Here is a 19,748-nt window from a genome sequence, read left to right as displayed (position 1 = left end):
GACACAAAGACATAAGCACAGGTACAGATACAATTACAGGTATGGTACAGATATATAGAGGTACAGACACAAGTACAGGTACAGACACAGTACAGGTACAGTACAGATACAAGTACAGGTACAGATACAAGTACAGGTACGGTACAGATATAAGAGAGGTACAGACACAAGTACAGGTGTAAAGGACATAAGTACAGGTACAGACACAAGTACAGGTACAGACACAAGTAGAGATATGGTACAGATACAAGTAGAGTACAGACACAAGTACAGGTACAGATACAAGTACAGGTTACAGATACAAGCAGGTACAGACACAAGTACAGGTACAGTAAAGACACAAGTACAGGTACAGATACAAGTACAGGTACAGATACAAGTACAGGTACAGACACAAGTACAGGTACAGTACAGACACGTACAGGTACAGATACAAGTAGAGGCACAGACACAAGTACAGGTACAGACACAAGTACAGGTACAGATACAAGTACAGGTACAGACACAAGTAGAGGTACAGACACAAGTACAGGTACAGATATGGGGCACAGGTACAGATAAGTACAGGTATAGACACAAGCACAGGTACAGACACAAGCACAGGTACAGATACAAGGAAAAGACACAAGTACAGGTACATACAGGTACAGACACAGAGGTACAGACACAAGCACAGGTACAGATACAAGTACAGGTACAGATACAAGTACAGGTACAGATACAAGTACAGGTACAGACACAAGTAGAGGTACAGACATGCACAGGTAAATACAAGCACAGGTACAGATAAGTACAGGCACAGTACAGTACAGGTACAGATACAAGTACAGGCACAGATACAAGTAATTATAGACACAAGTACAGGTACAGATACAAGTAGAGGTACAGACACAAGTACAGGCACAGATACACACAAAGGTACAGACACTAGCACAGGTACAGCACAGACACAAGCACAGGTACAGACACAAGTACAGGTACAGATAACACAAGTACAGGTACAGATACAAGTACAGGTACAGACACAAGTACAGGTACAGGCAAAAAGTAGAGAGACAAGTACAGGTACAGTACAGACACAAGCACAAGTACAGACACAAGTACAGGTAAGTACAAATAAAGTACAGGTACGATAAGTACAGGTGGTGACACAAGTACAGGTACAGTACAAATACAAGTACAGGTACAGATACAAGCAGGTACAGACACAAGTACAGGTACAGACACAAGTACAGGTACAGTACAGACACGTGCACAGGTACAGACACAAGTACAGGCACAGACGCAAGTACAGGTACACACAGGCTGGGTACAGATGTACACACAGGTACAGATACAAGTACAGGTACAGTACAGACACAAGTACAGGTACAGACACAAGCACAGGTACAGCACAAATACAAGTACAGGTACAGATACAAGTACAGGTACAGACACAAGTACAGGCAGTACAAATACAAATACAGGTACAGTACAAATATAAGTACAGGTACAGAAACAAGTACAGTACAGACACAAGTACAGGTACAGCACAACATAAGTACAGGTACAGATACACAGGTACAGACACAAGTACAGGTACAGTACAGACACAAGTACAGGTACAGATATGGGCACAGGTACAGATACAAGTACAGTATAGACACAAGTACAGGTACGGTACAGATACAAGTAGAGGTCAGATACAAGCACAGGTGTGACAGATACGTGAGGTACAGACACAGACAGGTACGGTATAGATATAGTACAGACACAGTAGGTACAGCAGATACAAGTAGAGACACAAGTACAGGTACGGTACAGATACAAGTAGAGGTACAGACACAAGTACAGGTACAGTACAGACAAGTAGAGGTACAGACACAAGTACAGGTACAGGTACAGACAAGTAGAGGTACAGACACAAGTACAGGCACAGTACATACAAGTAGAGGTACATACAGTACAGGTACAGTACAGATACAAGTAGAGGTACAGATACAAGTACAGGTACAGACACAAGCACAGGTACAGTACGATACAAGTAGAGGTACAGACACAAGTTCAGGTACGGTACAGATACAAGTAGAGGTACAGACACAAGTACAGGTACAGTACAGATACAAGTAGAGGTACAGACAAGTACAGGTACAGCAGATACAAGTAGAGGTACAGACACTAGTACAGGTACAGGATACAAGTAGAGGTACAGACACAAGTACAGGTACAGTACATATACAAGTAGGTGCACAGCACAGGTACAGTACACATACAGAGGTACAGACACAAAGGTACAGTACAGATACAAGAGGTACAGACACAAGTACAGGCATGGTATACAAGTACACAAGTACAGGTAGTACATACAAGTAGAGGTACAGACACAAGTACAGGTATACAGATACAAGTAGAGGTACAGACACAAGTACAGGTACAGCACATACAAGTAGAGGTACAGACATAAGTACGGTACAGTACATATACAAGTAGAGGTACAGACACAAGTACAGGTACAGTACAGATACAAGTAGAGGTACAGACACAAGTACAGGTACAGTACATATACAAGTAGAGGTACAGACACAAGTACAGGTACAGTACATATACAAGTAGAGGTACAGACACAAGCACAGGTACAGACAGATACAAGTAGAGGTACAGGCACAGATACAAGTAGAGGTACAGACACAAGTACAGGTACAGTACATATACAAGTAGAGGTACAGATAGTACAGGCACAGTACAGATAAGTACAGGTAGTGCAATAAAGCAGAGGTACAGACAAGTACAGGTACAGTACAGATACAAGTAGAGGTACAGACACAAGTACAGGTACAGTATGACACAAGTACAGGTACAGACATACAAGTAGAGGACAGACACAAGTACAGGCACAGTACAGATACAAGTAGAGGTACAGACACAAGTACAGGTACAGTACAGATACAAGTACAGGTACAGACACAAGTACAGGTAGGGTACAGATACAAGTAGAGGTACAGACACAAGTGTACAGTACAGATACAAGTAGAGGTACAGACACAAATACAGTGCACGGTACAGATACAAGTAGAGGTGTACAGACACAAGTACAGGTAAGGTACAGATAAGCAAGGTACAGACACAAGTACAGGTACAGCACAGATACAAGTAGAGGTACAGACACGTTGCAGTACAGTACAGATACAAGTAGAGGTACAGACATGCACAGGTACAGACACAAGTACGGTATGCACAGATACAAGTAGAGGTACAGACACACAGGTAATGGTACAGATACACAAGTAGAGGTACAGACACAAGCAACAGTACAGATACAAGTAGAGTACAGACAAGTAGAGGCACAGTACATATACAAGAGAGGTACAGACACAAGTACAGGTACAGACACAAGTACAGGTACAGTACAGATATGCGAGAGGTACAGACACAAGTACAGGTCAGTACATATACAAGAGAGGTACAGACACAAGCAGGCAAGTGACATAAAGTAGAGGTACAGGACACAAGTACAGGTACAGCACAGATACAAGTAGAGTGTACAGACAAGTGTACAGACACAAAGTACAGGTACAGTACAGATACAAGTAGAGGTACAGACACAAGTACAGGTACAGTACAGATACAAGTAGAGGTACAGACACAAGTACAGGTAGGTACAGATACAAGAGAGGTACAGACACAGTACACAGATACAAGTACAGGTACAGTACAGATACAAGTAGAGGTACAGACACAAAGTACAGGTACAGTACAGATACAAGTAGAGGTACAGCACAAGTACAGGTACAGTACAGATACAAGCAGGTAAAGATACAAGTACAGGTACAGTATAGATACAGGTACAGACACAAGTACAGGTACAGCATGATACAAGTAGAGGTACACACAAGTACAGGCAGTACAGTACATATAAGGTACAGACAAGTATAGGTACAGTACAGATAAGTACAGGTACAGATACAAGCAGGTACAGCATACACAAGTAGAGGTACAGACACAAGTACAGGTACGGTACAGATACAAGTAGAGGTACAGATACAAGTATAGGTACGGTACAGACAAGTACAGGCATTACAGACACAAGCACACACACATAATAAGAGCACAGATACAAGTACAGGTACGGGTACAGATACAAGTACAGGTACAGACACAAGCACAGGTACGGGTACAGACTAAGCACAGGTACAGCACAGATACAAGTAGAGGTACACACAAGTACAGGTACAGTACAGATACAAGTAGAGGTAGACACAAGTACAGGTACAGTACAGATACAAGTAGAGTACAGACATACAGGTACGGTACAGATACAAGTAGGTACAGACACAAGTACAGGTACAGTACAGATACAAGTAGAGGTACAGACACAAGTACAGTACGGTACAGATAACAGGTAAGGTACAGATACAAGTAGAGGTACACACAAGTACAGGTACAGTTACAAGTAGAGGTACAGACACAAGTATAGTACAGTACAGATACAAGTACAGGTATAGACACAAGCAGGTACAGTAGAGTTACAAGTAGAGGTACAGACACAAATATAGGTACGGTACAGATACAAGTAGAGGTACAGATACAAGTACAGGTACAGGTGCATGTGCAGATACAGTACAGATACAAGTATAACATTATCGTACATTACTAAATCACATCATTTTGTACGCATCTTTTCTTCTTTCGTGATCCGTGGTTTATCGTTTAATGTCCGTGATCTGTGGTTGATGGTCCGTGATCTGTGGTTGATGATCCGTGATTAGTGGTTAATGGTCCGATCAGTGGTTGATGATCCGTGATTAGTGGTTAATGGTCCGTGATCAGTGGTTGATGGTCCGTTCAGTATTTGATGGTCCGTGTCGTGGTTGATGGTCCGTGGTCAGTATTTGATGGTCCGTGGTCAGTGGTTGATGGTCCGTGGTCAGTGGTTGATGGTCCGTGATCAGTGGTTGATGGTCCTCAGTATTTGATGGTCCGTGGTCAGTGGTTGATGTCGTATGGTTGATGGTCATTAGTGGTTGATGGTCCGTGGTCAGTGGTTGATGTTCGTGATCAGTGGTTATGGTCCGTGGTCAGTGGTTGATGATCCGTGATTAGTGGTTGATGGTCCGTGATTAGTGGTTAATGGTCCGTGATCAGTGGTTGATGGTCCGTGATCAGTAGTTGATGGTCCGTGGTCAGTGGTTGATGGTCCGTGATTAGTGGTTGATGATCCGTGATTAGTGGTTGATGGTCCGTGATCAGTGGTTGATGATCCGTGATTAGTGGTTGATGGTCGTGATCAGTGGTTGATGGTCAGTCAGTGGTTGATGGTCCGTGGTCAGTGATTGATGATCCGTGATCTGTGATTGATGATCCGTGATCAGTGGTTAATGGTCCGTGATCAGTGGTTGATGGTCCGTGATCAGTGGTTGATGATCCGTGATCAGTGGTTGATGGTCCGTGATCAGTGGTTGATGGTCTGTGATCAGTGGTTGACTGTCCGTGATCAGTGGTTGATGGTCCGTGATCAGTGGTTGATGGTCTGTGATCAGTGGTTGACTGTCCGTGATCAGTGGTTGATGGTCCGTGATCAGTGGTTGATGGTCTGTGATCAGTGGTTGATGGTCCGTGATCAGTGGTTGATGGTCCGTGATCAGTGGTTGATGGTCCGTGATCAGTGGTTGATGGTCCGTGATCAGTGGTTGATGGTCCGTGATCAGTGGTTGATGGTCCGTGATCAGTGGTTGATGGTCCGTGATCAGTGGTTGATGGTCCGTGATCAGTGGTTGATGGTCCGTGATCAGTGGTTGATGGTCCGTGATCAGTGGTTGACTGTCCGTGATCAGTGGTTGATGGTCCGTGATCAGTGGTTGATGGTCCGTGATCAGTGGTTGATGGTCCGTGATCAGTGGTTGATGGTCGTGATCAGTGGTTGATGGTCCGTGATCAGTGGTTGATGGTCCGTGATCAGTGGTTGATGGTCTGTGATCAGTGGTTGATGGTCCGTGATCAGTGGTTGATGGTCCGTGATCAGTGGTTGATGGTCTGTGATCAGTGGTTGATGGTCTGTGATCAGTGGTTGACTGTCCGTGATCAGTGGTTGATGGTCCGTGATCAGTGGTTGATGGTCTGTGATCGTGGTTGATGGTCTGTGATCAGTGGTTGATGGTCCGTGATCAGTGGTTGATGGTCGTGATCAGTGGTTGATGGTCTGTGATCAGTGGTTGACTGTCCGTGATCAGTGGTTGACTGTCGTGATCAGTGGTTGATGGTCCGTGCAGTGGTTGATGGTCGTGATCGTGGTTATGGTCCGTGATCAGTGGTTGATGGTCCGTGATCAGTGTGAGTGGTTGATGTCCGTGATTAGTGGTTGATGATCCGTGATTAGTGGTTGATGGTCCGTGATCAGTGGTTGATGGTCCGTGGTCAGTAGTGATGGTCCGTGGTCAGTGGTTGATGATCCGTGATTAGTGGTTGATGATCCGTGATTAGTGGTTGATGGTCCGTGATCAGTGTTGATGATCCGTGATTAGTGGTTGATGGTCCGTGATCAGTGGTTGATGGTCCGTGGTCAGTGATTGATGATCCGTGATCTGTGATTGATAATCCGTGATTAGTGGTTAATGGTCCGTCATCAGTGGTTGATGGTCCGTCATCAGTGGTTGATGATCCGTGATCAGTAGTTGATGGTCCGTGATCAGTGGTTGACTGTCCGTGATCAGTGGTTGATGGTCCGTGATCAGTGGTTGATGGTCTGTGATCAGTGGTTGATGGTCCGTGATCAGTGGTTGATGGTCCGTGATCAGTGGTTGATGGTCTGTGATCAGTGGTTGATGGTCCGTGATCAGTGGTTGATGGTCCGTGATCGGTTGATGGTCCGTGATCAGTGGTTGATGGTCTGTGATCAGTGGTTGATGGTCTGTGATCAGTGGTTGACTGTCCGTGATCAGTGGTTGATGGTCCGTGATCAGTGGTTGATGGTCTGTGATCAGTGGTTGATGGTCTGTGATCGTGGTTGATGGTCCGTGATCAGTGATTGATGGTCCGTGATCAGTGGTTGATGGTCTGTGATCAGGTGGTTGATGGTCTTGATCAGTGGTTGACTGTCCGTGATCAGTGGTTGATGGTCCGTGATCAGTGGTTGATGGTCTGTGATCAGTGGTTGATGGTTGTGATCAGTGGTTGGGTCCGTGATCATGGTTGATGGTCCGTGATCGTGGTTGATGGTCTGTGATCATGGTTGACTGTCCGTGATCAGGTTGACTGTCCGTGATCGTGGTTGATGATCCGTGATTAGTGGTTGATGGTCCGTGATTAGTGGTTAATGGTCCGTGATCAGTGGTTGATGGTCCGTGGTCAGTAGTTGATGGTCCGTGGTCAGTGGTTGATGATCCGTGATTAGTGGTTGATGATCCGTGATTAGTGGTTGATGGTCCGTGATCAGTGGTTGATGATCCGTGATTAGTGGTTGATGGTCCGTGATCAGTGGTTGATTAGTCCGTGTTCAGTGATTGATGATCCGTGATCTGTGATTGATATTCCGCGATTAGTGGTTAATGGTCCGTCATCAGTGGTTGATGGTCCGTCATCAGTGGTTGATGATCCGTGATCAGTAGTTGATGGTCCGTGATCAGTGGTTGATGTCCGTGATCAGTGGTTGATGGTCTGTGATCAGTGGTTGACTGTCCGTGACAGTGGTTGATGATCCGTGATTAGTGGTGGTCCGTGATCAGTGGTTGATGATCCGTGATTAGTGGTTAATGGTCCGTCATCAGTGGTTGATGGTCCGTCATCAGTGGTTGATCATCCGTGATCAGTAGTTGATGGTCCGTGACTGTGGTTGATGGTCCGTGATCAGTGGTTGATGGTCTGTGATCAGTGGTTGAATGTCCGTGATCAGTGGTTGATGGTCCGTGATCAGTGGTTGATGGTCCGTGATCAGTGGTTGATTGTCCGTGATCAGTGGTTGATGGTCCGTGATCAGTGGTTGATGGTCTGTGATCAGTGGTTGATGGTCTGTGATCAGTGGTTGATGGTCCGTGATCAGGTTGATGGTCCGTGATCAGTGGTTGATGGTCTGTGATCAGTGGTTGATGGTCTGTGATCAGTGGTTGACTGTCCGTGATCAGTGGTTGATGGTCCGTGATCAGTGGTTGATGGTCTGTGATCAGTGGTTGATGGTCTGTGACTGTGGTTGATGGTCCGTGATCAGTGGTTGATGGTCTGTGATCAGTGGTTGATGGTCTGTGATCAGTGGTTGATGGTCCGTGATCAGTGGTTGATGGTCCGTGATCAGTGGTTGTGATGATTCAGATCAGTGGTTGACTGTCCGTGATCAGTGGTTGACTGTCCGTGGTCAGGTTGATGGTCCGTGATCAGTGGTTGATGGTCCGTGATCAGTGGTTGGTGGTCCTGGTTTGTAAAGCTACCCTTGATAGTTTGTGGCTCCATCATGAACACATTTATTCAAGATACGAGGAATTATGATGGTAATGGAGGAACGTGGAGGAATGAGGACGGAAGGGAGGAGGGATGAGACAGGAGGGCTTGAGAGAGGAAGGGGACTAGAGGGAGAAGGGAATGAAAAGATCTTCTGTACAGAGGGAAGAGGAAGGAATAGGAGGACTTGAGCGATGGAGAGAGGAAGGAAGGATGGAGGCAGGGAGGAGCAAAGAAAAGGAAAGGCTGCAGGGGATGAAAGAAGAGGGAGGAATTGAAGGGTAGAGCGAAGAGATGAAGGGAGGAAATGGAGGATAGTGAAGGAATGAAGGAAGAGAGGGAGTGAAGGGAGAAGGAGGAACCAAACAAGAAAGAGAGGGAAGCTGAGAGGAGAGAGTCAACAGTGCAGGCGCTTTAAGAGGAAAAGAAATAGCTTTGGCAAGAGAAAGCTGTTGTAGGTGAGTGGTGGATGGGCTGTAAGAGGCGGAGGAGGTGGGTGGGAAGCTGGGAGGCGGTGATGGGGAGAGGGGAGGAAGAGGTGGGGAGGAAGAGTTGTGGTGAGGAGGAGAGGAGGAGGTGGGGAGAGGAGGAGGAGATGGGGAGAGGAGGAGGTGGTGGGGGAGAGGGAAGAGGTTGTGGTGAGGAGGAGGAGGAGATGGGGAGAAGAGAGTTGGTGAAGGGGGAGAGGGGAGAAAGTAGTGTGGAGGATTGTGGGGAGAAGGGAGGAGGTGGGTGAGAAGAGGAGGTAGTAGAGAGGGGAGGAGGTGGTGGAGGTTAATGAAATAGTTCATTTTGTACCGAAATCCTGGAGGTCAATATCACTAAGCTGAAGAGACTGAATGAAAATTAATTGTATTATTTTACTGTCATCTGGTTGTTGGAACTCTATTCATCGCCTTCATACATTAGTTGCCTGAAAATGTACAAACCATCACACACCAGACAGATACCATCAAAGTATACGAACAAATTGTGATTGTTTAAAAATACCTTAGTCACTTTTGGTTACGGAAGAAAAGTTGCATTTGTTACTCATACGTACAATCGCCCAAATGAATGATGTCACGATTTCCAGAACTATCAATCAGAAAGTGGTCTGGCAACTACCAGACTTGCTCTATTTTCGCTTATTTTTTTCGAGGTAACACAAATTTTAGAAATAGTAAAAAATTTCATAAGAATATTGTAAAACAAATCATCTAGTAAAATTTTCTTTTAAACGAAATAATATAAGGAGATTATCGCTCAGGAACATCCAGGAAGAATTTGCGGAGTTACACTTGAACGTCAAAATGAAAAGGTAACATTAATTGTTTTATGAAATGAATATCGAATAATAAATATGAATTGAAATAATATTCATACTAACCACGTGTATGTCATGTCTTAATGAATATGTAAACAAATAATTTCCATATTCACCACCGATGGACGACGACGTAAGGCAGGAAACATTCACGAAACAAATATTTCAGCTTCAGATGAATTATATGCTTAATAAGCATTTTTGATAGTGTTACAAAACCCTTTCATCGCTCTGAGCTTCCACCGAAGCTGGTTACCAGTGGTGAAGCTGGTATGTACAGAAGCAGTAGATATATCACGACGTAGAATTACCACTGGCTGTCTCACCAGTCTTCGGTAATAATATCCCGACGATCGGTATGTATGCAGGAAAAACAACAGGTAGGGAGATTTCCACCAGGTCACAGAAACGGTGAACGGATATAAAGTCACAAGAAAAAAAATACAGAAAAAGTCACAATTTTGCAGAAAAAGTCACAGGAAAAAGTCCCATTTTATTTAAATACCATAAACAATAAAAAAATAGTTTAAAACAGTTAGGTTAGGTTAGATTAGGTTAGATTAGGTTAAGGGTAGCTTTTTCTGTGACTTTTTCTCCTGTTACTTTCTTCCTGTGACTTTTTCCTGGATTCCACAGAAACATTTGTGAACTAAAACATCAAAACACTGTTCACATGGTATGTCTTACCACTGGACTTCTCAATTCGAATATATACAGTCAGCACACTACCAGTGTTACATTCCTTATTTTTTCACTTTATATTGTTCACAACATTTCCACAATACTTGAACAACAAGATCTTCAGCTGTCACTAGGCTTGTATTTCACACTCTGGACAAACGGTCGACTGACTCCCACCCCAGGCGCCTCGTTGGTGCTATTCATACATTCCTTCAGCCACCTAGAGCATTCTAGAGACTTCCAGGCGTTGCAGGTCAGAACGAGAACTCCTGGGATATTCTAAATATAAATCATAAAAAAAATGTTGCAATACATTCTGAAATATTTCGTAGGTAATACGTCAATATATAGAAGAAAATCTCCCAACCCAAATAAACTGCAGCTTGGAATAAAAATAATCAAAACACCTAGTTCACAAAAATTATAATACTAAATTATGCCTCGGCATAACACTATCTTTTCCTTAGTAATTATAAGAAACTTAATTTTCATTTATACTCAGAAGGTATTGGATTATTTAGCACCAGAGAATATATATAAAACTCAAAAGATTCCCATTCAACTGTCATTCGTTACGTATGAAAAATAAATAAATTTTGGTTAAATTGCTAACTTTTATGAAACCTTATTCAATTAATAATCATTTTAGAGTAGCAAACACCTTTCATACTGTTCTAAAAATAAAACAACTTTTAAATAACCCATATGCAGACTATTGTAGTGGACGCTCTCTACAAACTGCGATCGCATTCCAATGTGCCGCCTTCCCTAGCAACCAACCAGATGTTACCGTATCTTAGCAACGGAACCGGTACCGGCGACTTTCTGGGTTTTCCCAACATGACTCATAGCGGCTGCTGCTGGGTATATAAGCTCTGTCTCCCCATTGAGATTCATTCTGACCATTCTTCTTGAACTAGCAACCTAGCAACACCTCCTCCTCCGCCGCTGCCTGGCTGCCTTAGCTCCTCCTCGCCTGCCTGGCGGTCTCGGCCCCTGCCAGCGAGCATGGCGACCCACCAGCTGTCCTTCCTGAGCTCTCACCAACCAACTCTCATTCTGCCCATCTTCCTGAACAAGCAACACCTCCAGCACCAGACTGTCTATCATATAACTTATATATTATACAAGAAAACCACATTAGAGTTTCCTTCCATCCTGAGTGCTAGACAACATTAATATCTCGATACCCTACAATGGTGACTCCTGGAGATTAATTACACAGGATGGAGACACTGATCGCGCCCCAGTCTTCGCAGACACCGGCCTCTTCCTGCCCCAAGCACCACATCCTACACCCCAGCACACCTGTCCTGCCACAGACGCTGACCCAGGCCCCCACACCCCAGCAGCATCTGACGACTCAGTACCTGCCGTACGGAAGCCACACAACATCCATCGCCTCCACACCCCTCTTTCTCCCCAGGTACTCCTGCTAATGTCCTGCACTCTGCTGCTGTCGTGGACCCAGCTGCTGTCACGAGCCCTAATCCGCTTCTGCTGACGCAGCCCCTGCTCCTGACCCAGGCCCACACACACCCCAGCAGGCGCATCTGACGACCCTGTACCTGTCGTGAGGGAAGCACAACATTCATCGCCTCCACACACCCTTTTTCTCCCTTCTCCCACAGATAGTGTGTTTCTAGACAGTTGTATTTCAGCGATCGGCTCATCACGCCATCGCCGTTGTCTCACATGAGGCATGCACTGCCCGGTCTGCCTCACATGTGCTAAGCAACCTCTACAGACAACAAGTCTCCTACACCGCCTGAGGAGGGGGAGTATTGTAGGACGTCTCCCTACAAACTGCGTATCGCATTCCAATGTGCCGCCTTCCTAGCAACCAACCAGATGTTACCGTATCTTAGCAACGAACCAGTCACCGGCGACTTTCTGGGTTTTCCCCAACATGACCATAGCGGCTGCTGCTGGGATAAGCTCTGTCTCCATTGAGATTCATTCTGACCATTCTTCTTGAACTAGCAACACCTCCTCCCCGCCGCTGCCTGGCTGCCTTAGCTCTTCCTCGCCTGCCTGGCGGTCTCGCTCCCGCCAGCGAGAGGCAGGACCCACCAGCTGTCCTTCTGAGCTTCCTCACCAACCAACTCTCATTCTGCCCATCTTCCTGAACAAGCAACACCTCCAGCACCAGACTGTCTATCATATAACTTATATATTTACAAGAAAACCACATTAGAGTTTCCTTCCATCCTGAGTGCTAGACAACATTAATATTTCGATACCCCTACACTATTCTACACACTAGAGGTACATCACCCTGTTGTTCTATCAACTAGATCGGACTCGCTGCCTTTAATTTTCTTTCATACATCTTCGTCTTTCGCATGGGATTGGGATATAGCTTTTTAATTTTTTACCCGCTTTGAATCCTTCAATATACGAGGTAATGCTAGAATAAACGTTAGGTAGCGAGAAATTTGGTTCGGGAGTTCATTAATATACCATCTTACTACACCGCGTCCAGACCACTGATTTCTGAAACCAAAAGAGGAAAGCTCACCAGTGTTAAATTTTTCATCCTTCACGACGGTGGCGTCACCAAGCGGCTGGAAAAGTTAAAAACATTGAGCCTTGCATGATGTTATGATAACACCAGATTATTCAATAAAACAATTTATATATAGTCAGTAGGTTATTGAAATCCAACTTAGATATCTAAGAATAATCACTTAAAGCAACACATTGATCATCTTGAAGTAAGATAATTATTTACCTACTTAGTCCTTCAGTTCATCAGTAAAGGAGATGGAGGTAGCTACAGCTTTACACCTGTTTTACACCATTTGGGTCCTTATGGTTTCATGTATTAGGTAGGTTAGGTTAGGTTAGGTTATTGCGTGTGTTTTTACCACATAATTTGGTTGTAGATTTTCATGAATTTTCGCAAGAAATGAATGTGAAGTCCATTCAAACACATCGAAATATGCAGGAAAAGCACAATTGCATCCAAAAAGTCGTGATCGGTCCTAAAACGAGCAACGACCCAAAACTTCAAAATAACAGCCGATATTTTCGACAATACAACAGTATCCGGCGCATCTTAAATAGTATAATTATACTCTGATGTTAACTAGCAATTCTGAAGAGTGAAATGTTATCATATCTAAATGCATTAAATAAGAAAAGATCTCATAAAAACAGTGGCGGATTTAGACCTGTGAGTCTGTGGAGGCCCCCTCATTATAACTACCCAGAGGGGTGGGGTGGCGAGTGAAGCAGGCCTAAACATCTGGGAGTTCCGGAGGGCCTGGCCCCAGGAAAATTTTGAAATTGAACACATCGTTGAAGAATTTTGAAGCCATATGCAGTTATATTGAGGAAATTAGAACATTGAGAAATTTTAATTAACTGTATATTTATTGATAGTGTACAAATTCCCAACACACACACACACACACACACACAAAGTGAGACATGACTGGAGTCATTCATGTGGTTTCAAGTCGACCAGCCCTGATATGTGGAGGCCCCAGATTGTGGAGGCCTGGGCAGCTGCCCACGCCCACTCCTGAATCCGGCCCTGCATAAAACTAATGAACAGTCACAGTCAGTATTGACTGAAGTACTGTAGGTGTACGATTCGCCTCTCTGAATCTTTCGGAAATCGGAAGAAAGACAGGTTCCGGTTCCTTAAGGAGTTGCTAGAGCTGCACAGTACCGGGGCAGCTACCTGATATATAAAAATGAATAGAACAATAGAAAAACGTGATTGCCCCGAATTCTTCGTCTTCCTCCTTATTTCTTACCTGATAATTATTTTGGTTACTTTCCGGCCGCTTAGCAGCGCCACTCAGGGGTGAACACGTTTGCCCATTAGAGTGAGGTAACCTCGTAGAGTCTCATAGAATCCTAGTGATCACTCAGTCACTCTCTCGGCTCCGCCAAGTGCCACATACCGCTGTTTGAACGAATCATTCTGAAAATCGTGACATCACTTATTTGGCCGATTACAGATTTACATTTATACACACTCCTATAAAACAAATATTCTAAGTATACATACACACACACACACACACACACACACACACACACACACACACACACACTACTACTACTACTACTACTACTAGTGCTACTAATACTACTTTGCTGTCACTCGAATCGAGTAAGACGATCATCTAACTATGATACAATGGTATGAGTTATTAAGGATGTCACCTAGAATGGTGAGATCTGGGGTAACTAACTTTGTAGATAATTTCAGCTTCCTACAGCTGAAGATACGGTTTCAGAGTCTACCAAAGGCTTGAGATGTACTGTACATATGATCCGATGCTGAATCTCTTCATCGATGTCCGCGGTGGTGGACAGGCTTAGATACCGAAAGTGGATAACATTTGAGAGAGGTAGTATCGTTAAGCTAGATGGGTGGTGGAGGCGAGGCTGAACCAGGGGCAGGCTGAAGAGAATCTGAGTCTTACATACATTCACCTCAGGCCGAAGTGTGCGTGCGCATCTGCGTAGGTGTTCAGGGTCTCTTGTAAGTTGTATTCAGTGTGAGCGACAAGGGTGAGATCGTCTGCATACTGAAGTTCGGTAATGGAAGTTGCCGATACCATTGTTCCTGCCTGGGTCGCCTTATATTGAAGACATTTCATCCGGTACTCCAAGTCCAACCCGCAGGCTAAATTCACTGCTCTGATAAGGAAGGCAGCCAAGAAAATGGAAAAGAGAGTTGGTGCCAGTACAAACCCTTGCTTAACCCCCGTTTGGATGGGAAAGAGCTCAGACTGGGTGTCATTGTGCAGGACACTGCCATTCATGCCATCGTGGAGTTGTCTCACAACGCCGATGAATTTTGGTGGGCAGCCAAAATGGCTGAGGGCAGCCAGAGGGCTTCCTGTTGACCGAGTCGAAGACCTTGGTTAGGTCGACGAAAGCCATGTACAGGTCACGACGCTTTCTCTGCACTTTTCCTGTATTTGGCAAGCAGCAAAGATTATGTCAGTGGTGCCACGTGATGGTCTAAAGTCACATTGAAATTCTGGGAGGAAGTTTTCTGCCTCAAAAGAAATCTGTTTAGGAGGACTCGGGCGATAATCTTGCCAGCTATGGCCAGCAGTCTGACCGGTCTCCTTTTTCTTATAAATGTTGACGATGGAAGCGTCTTTAAGAGCTTGGAGGATAGCTGAAGTGGGTCACCTCTGGATGCTGAGGGACCTGCTAGGTAGTTTGGATATCCACATCGGTGTTTCGGTTGAAGGAGGCCTTCATCGTCTTTAATTAGGGAGTTACCATCGGATGAGTAGAGGGCTATGCCGGTGATTGGCCCATAGAACATTTTAGTGGAATTGAAAAATTCCCGCATCTTGTGCTGATCTGCAAATTTTGTGTTTCATGCTATATTTTTAAACTAGTCGGTCTTTAGATTGCGAAGTTCCTTGGACCGCCACTTTCTTCTTGGGAAGGTATCAGCTTTGGTCAGAGACTGGGGTTGCTCTGCATGTCACTTAAAGCAGCACGTTTATCATCGACGAGAACATTGATTGGCGGGTCATTTTATTGATTGGGGTGTCATTTCATCAAACCAGTCGTGGTGTATTCTTTCGATCTGGCCGAGGGTCTCTGCAGGTTTTTGTCCTGACAGTGTAGAGAATAATCCATTCGGAACTGGGATTTGGGTTATTTGTTGTCGGGTTGTTAATCAGCCCATGTTCGAGCTGCTCTCTGAAAGCATGTGGTACCGCTGGATCCTCCAGACACTTAGTGTTAAAACCTCTTCTGGAGGCTTGTTGCCTTCGCCGTTTTGGTGCGACGTAAAGTCAAAGCTTGGCCTTGACGAGCCAATGATCAGTGTCGCAGTGGTCTGAGCCACGCATGGCACAGGTGATGAGGACATCTCGGCGATCTCTTTCTCTGACAATTATGTAGTCAATGAGATGACAGTGTTTGGATCGTGGGTGTTGCCACGAACCCTTAAACTTTGGCCTGCCTAAACAAGGTATTGGTGATAGTGAGATTGTGTGCACCGCACTTGCTGAGGAGGAGTAGGCCATTGGGATTATTGCCTAGTCCATTTCTCCCTATGGCTCCTGCCAAATGTTAGCATCTCTGCCAACTCTGGCATTGAAGTCACGGAGCACAATCTTATCTTCTCTGGGGATAGGTTTAGCACTCTGTCAAGGTCGGATTAAAAGGCCTCCTGATGTTATCCTCTGCATCCAGTGTTGGGGCGTATGCACTGAAAAAGGCATCACACACACACACACACACACACACACACCGACGACTTAGGTCACTTGGGACACCCACGCCAGAGCTGAGGACTGTCCACAACGCCTTTATTCTCCCCAAACAACAGTAACAACAACACTACTAACGCTGGCCAGTGTTAGAACGTGTATTATTCTGTCCACAGTGTCGCTGCCCACAAGTAAACAGACACCCAAAGCAGTGCTAACCCTCTTCCACGCTCCACACCCGACCGAGTGTGAACATAGAAGGTGAGACTATTCCTGCTATAAGTGTATAAATTAGAGCCTGTTGTGACTAGTCCAGCTCCCAGTGTATAATTCCGAGTCTGTATAGCTCGTTGCCCCCTGCCCCCCACACACCCATGCCCACACACATAAGTACCTATTACCTGAACACTGCCGGCCAACATGTCACCTCTGTCCAAATTATAAGAACTAGATTCCTCCAAATGAGACTACAGCAGGTGTCAGTGGGGACATCTCGCACTGGCACTCGTGACCCATATCAACTAAGTGTCTTAAGGACATAATTGCTCATTCTCACCGTATACTTGGAGATCCGAGTCTTTGTCTCCCCACCCACCACGCAAAACTAGCAATCTACTGCCTTCCTCACTAGATACTCCTGTTGCTCGAAGTGTGGAGCATTATGCCGAAAATTTCATTGCATTTGTTCTAGCCCGTACCAATGGACCGCACCGGCAGTCTGATTAATGTAATGCCAAGAAATGCTGCGCCAACAACAGCAGATGTACATGGGATGAATGACAGACAGCCAACACATTAGAAAGACATGTCAGGGAAGAGGAAGTGAAGTTGGTCAAAAAAGCATACTCTAAGTTGTCCGGTGGTCCCAAACAACCTCTTTGAACCACCTAAATGTGGGTCCACCAAAGAGATGATCAGGAGATGACTCGTCCTACATAATTACTGTGACGACATCTCCTGGCCGCAATAGCACTCCAGCAATAATACACCATGTATTTTGCCAGAGAAAACCTGCAAGGAGAAAGTACAAGGAAAATGTAGCTGAAATAAAGAAAAGGCTGACAATGTGGCAAATTGGAGCTTCTGTGATCTATGCGAGGCAAGAACACTGCAAAAGAGACTGAAATTTACAGGAGAAGGAAAGCAAGTCACTGATGCTGTTGCCAGAAAATTTGGTAACAAGATGCGGTAAGATCTCTCACAGAGGAATTTTCCTGTGGTGTGCTGCCAATAAACAAAGAGACATTACAACAACTGAAGGATAAACATCCCCTGCAACTGCAGAGGAAGGCATCAGGCTCCAGGGTGACTATGTCCTCCAAACGCTGTCATGTTCGAGAAAATAACAGGAGGGATGGTGTGGAAAAAGCACTGAAGACATAGGGGAGGAGGCCCTTCAGGCCTGGTTGCAGATGGTGGAGAGTCATTCTCAGCAGTAACAAGTCTGGCGAAGTAGCAAGTGATTCTAAAATTTTATCGCCGCCTGCAAGAAAGCTAGCAACTTCGTTGCCATCACCTACAAGCTCTAGCGGCCACCTGCTTCATCTGTCTGGACAGAAATCCAGGAAGTAGGCCTATATGGGTGGGGGAAATGCTGAGACGGATCACTGGAAAATGCATAATGGAGGTGGTTGATGATGATATCAGCAGCTGCAGGAACCTGCATGTTTGTGCTGGCCACCAGGTTGGGGGAAGCTCCATTCACGCCATGAGGAAGATATTTGAACAGTGTTATTGTGAGGCAGTAATTCTAGTTTACGCTTCCAACGCATTTAACATAATCAATTGCATAATCAAACTTTGGGATGTATGATGATAACACTTATAGGCACCTGATAGACCTCTATATAACACGCTTCAAGGCCCTAAGAATAGATTTCCAAACAGGTAACTTAGAACTACGGAGGAGATCCAGTCGCCATTGCAATGTACGCACTAGGTCTATCCGTGCACCAATATACAATAAACTTTGAATCAACCGAGGTCAATGGCCTATGCTGACGGCCTTACAGGAACAGGAAAAGTGGATGACGTCAAAAAGAGGTTGGACCAGGTAACATCACGTGGTCCACAAATAGGACACCAACGCAAGTACGTCCTCATTGTGATGGCAGAATACCATGACAGGGTTATTTAGGTATTCAACGGAAGTGAGGTCAAAATAACTAAGGACGGTCAAACACCTAGATGCGGTAATCGGCACGAATGATTCCAAGACCGAGCATGTAACGAGAAATCAAACTCTGTCGGATATTGCTAAAACAGAGCTCATGCAGCGTTTGTGGCATTCGCCCATGGAATCAAGCATTGCTGGAATTACCTGATGCACACTATCCCTGTTATCGGACTCCTCCCCCACCCTCTAGAAGAAGCCATCAGGCTGTTTTATTCCAACACTAGTGAAACGCTTTGAGTTAACCCCAGCAGAAACGTCACTCCTTGCACTACCACCGAGACTGGGAGGAATGAATGAATATTCCAGAGGAGGTTCCTGCCACCGAATATCAGAACTCAGTCAATCTCGTCAGCCCTCAATGAGCACATAATACCTCAGAATGCAACAAGTCAGGTGGATACCAACGAATTAAACAAAATTTGATGGTCCATTACGACAGAACGACACTACGCCCAAAGTGATAAACTTCAAAATTGATGCTGGAATTGTCAGAGAAGTAGAAAAAAAAACTATAGCGCAGGAGGTGGGCGCCTCAAACTGACTAACAACGTTACTGATCAGGAAAAGGGCTTCATCCTTTATAAACAATAATTTACAGCTGCCATTGCTCTAAGCCTAAGGTATGGTGACCAGTAGAAGGTTTGCCTTCCCAGTGCGTGTGTGGCTTATACTACGACATCGATCACGCCATGGTGTGCAAGAAAAGAGGATTCGTATGCATGGGGCATGACGAAGTAAAGAACCTCACAGCAAATATGTTGAAGGAAATCTGCCAAGACATCACGGTGAAATCGAACCCTCCTTCCATTGGACGGTGATAATCTCCATTACGGGACTTCAAACACATCCAACGAAGTCTGTGTGGACGTCAGTCCTCGAATTCAGGATGCGGTGAAGTGAGCCTCTCCGACATCAGGATTTTCGACCCGATGGCTGCATGTCACCGTAACCTAGCTTTCAATGCTGCACACAACAG

The sequence above is a fragment of the Homarus americanus genome, unplaced genomic scaffold (assembly GCF_018991925.1).
Source record: "Homarus americanus isolate GMGI-L3 unplaced genomic scaffold, GMGI_Hamer_2.0 scaffold367, whole genome shotgun sequence".
Taxonomy (NCBI): Eukaryota; Metazoa; Arthropoda; class Malacostraca; order Decapoda; family Nephropidae; genus Homarus; species Homarus americanus.
Note: the sequence above shows the minus strand (reverse complement) of the source record.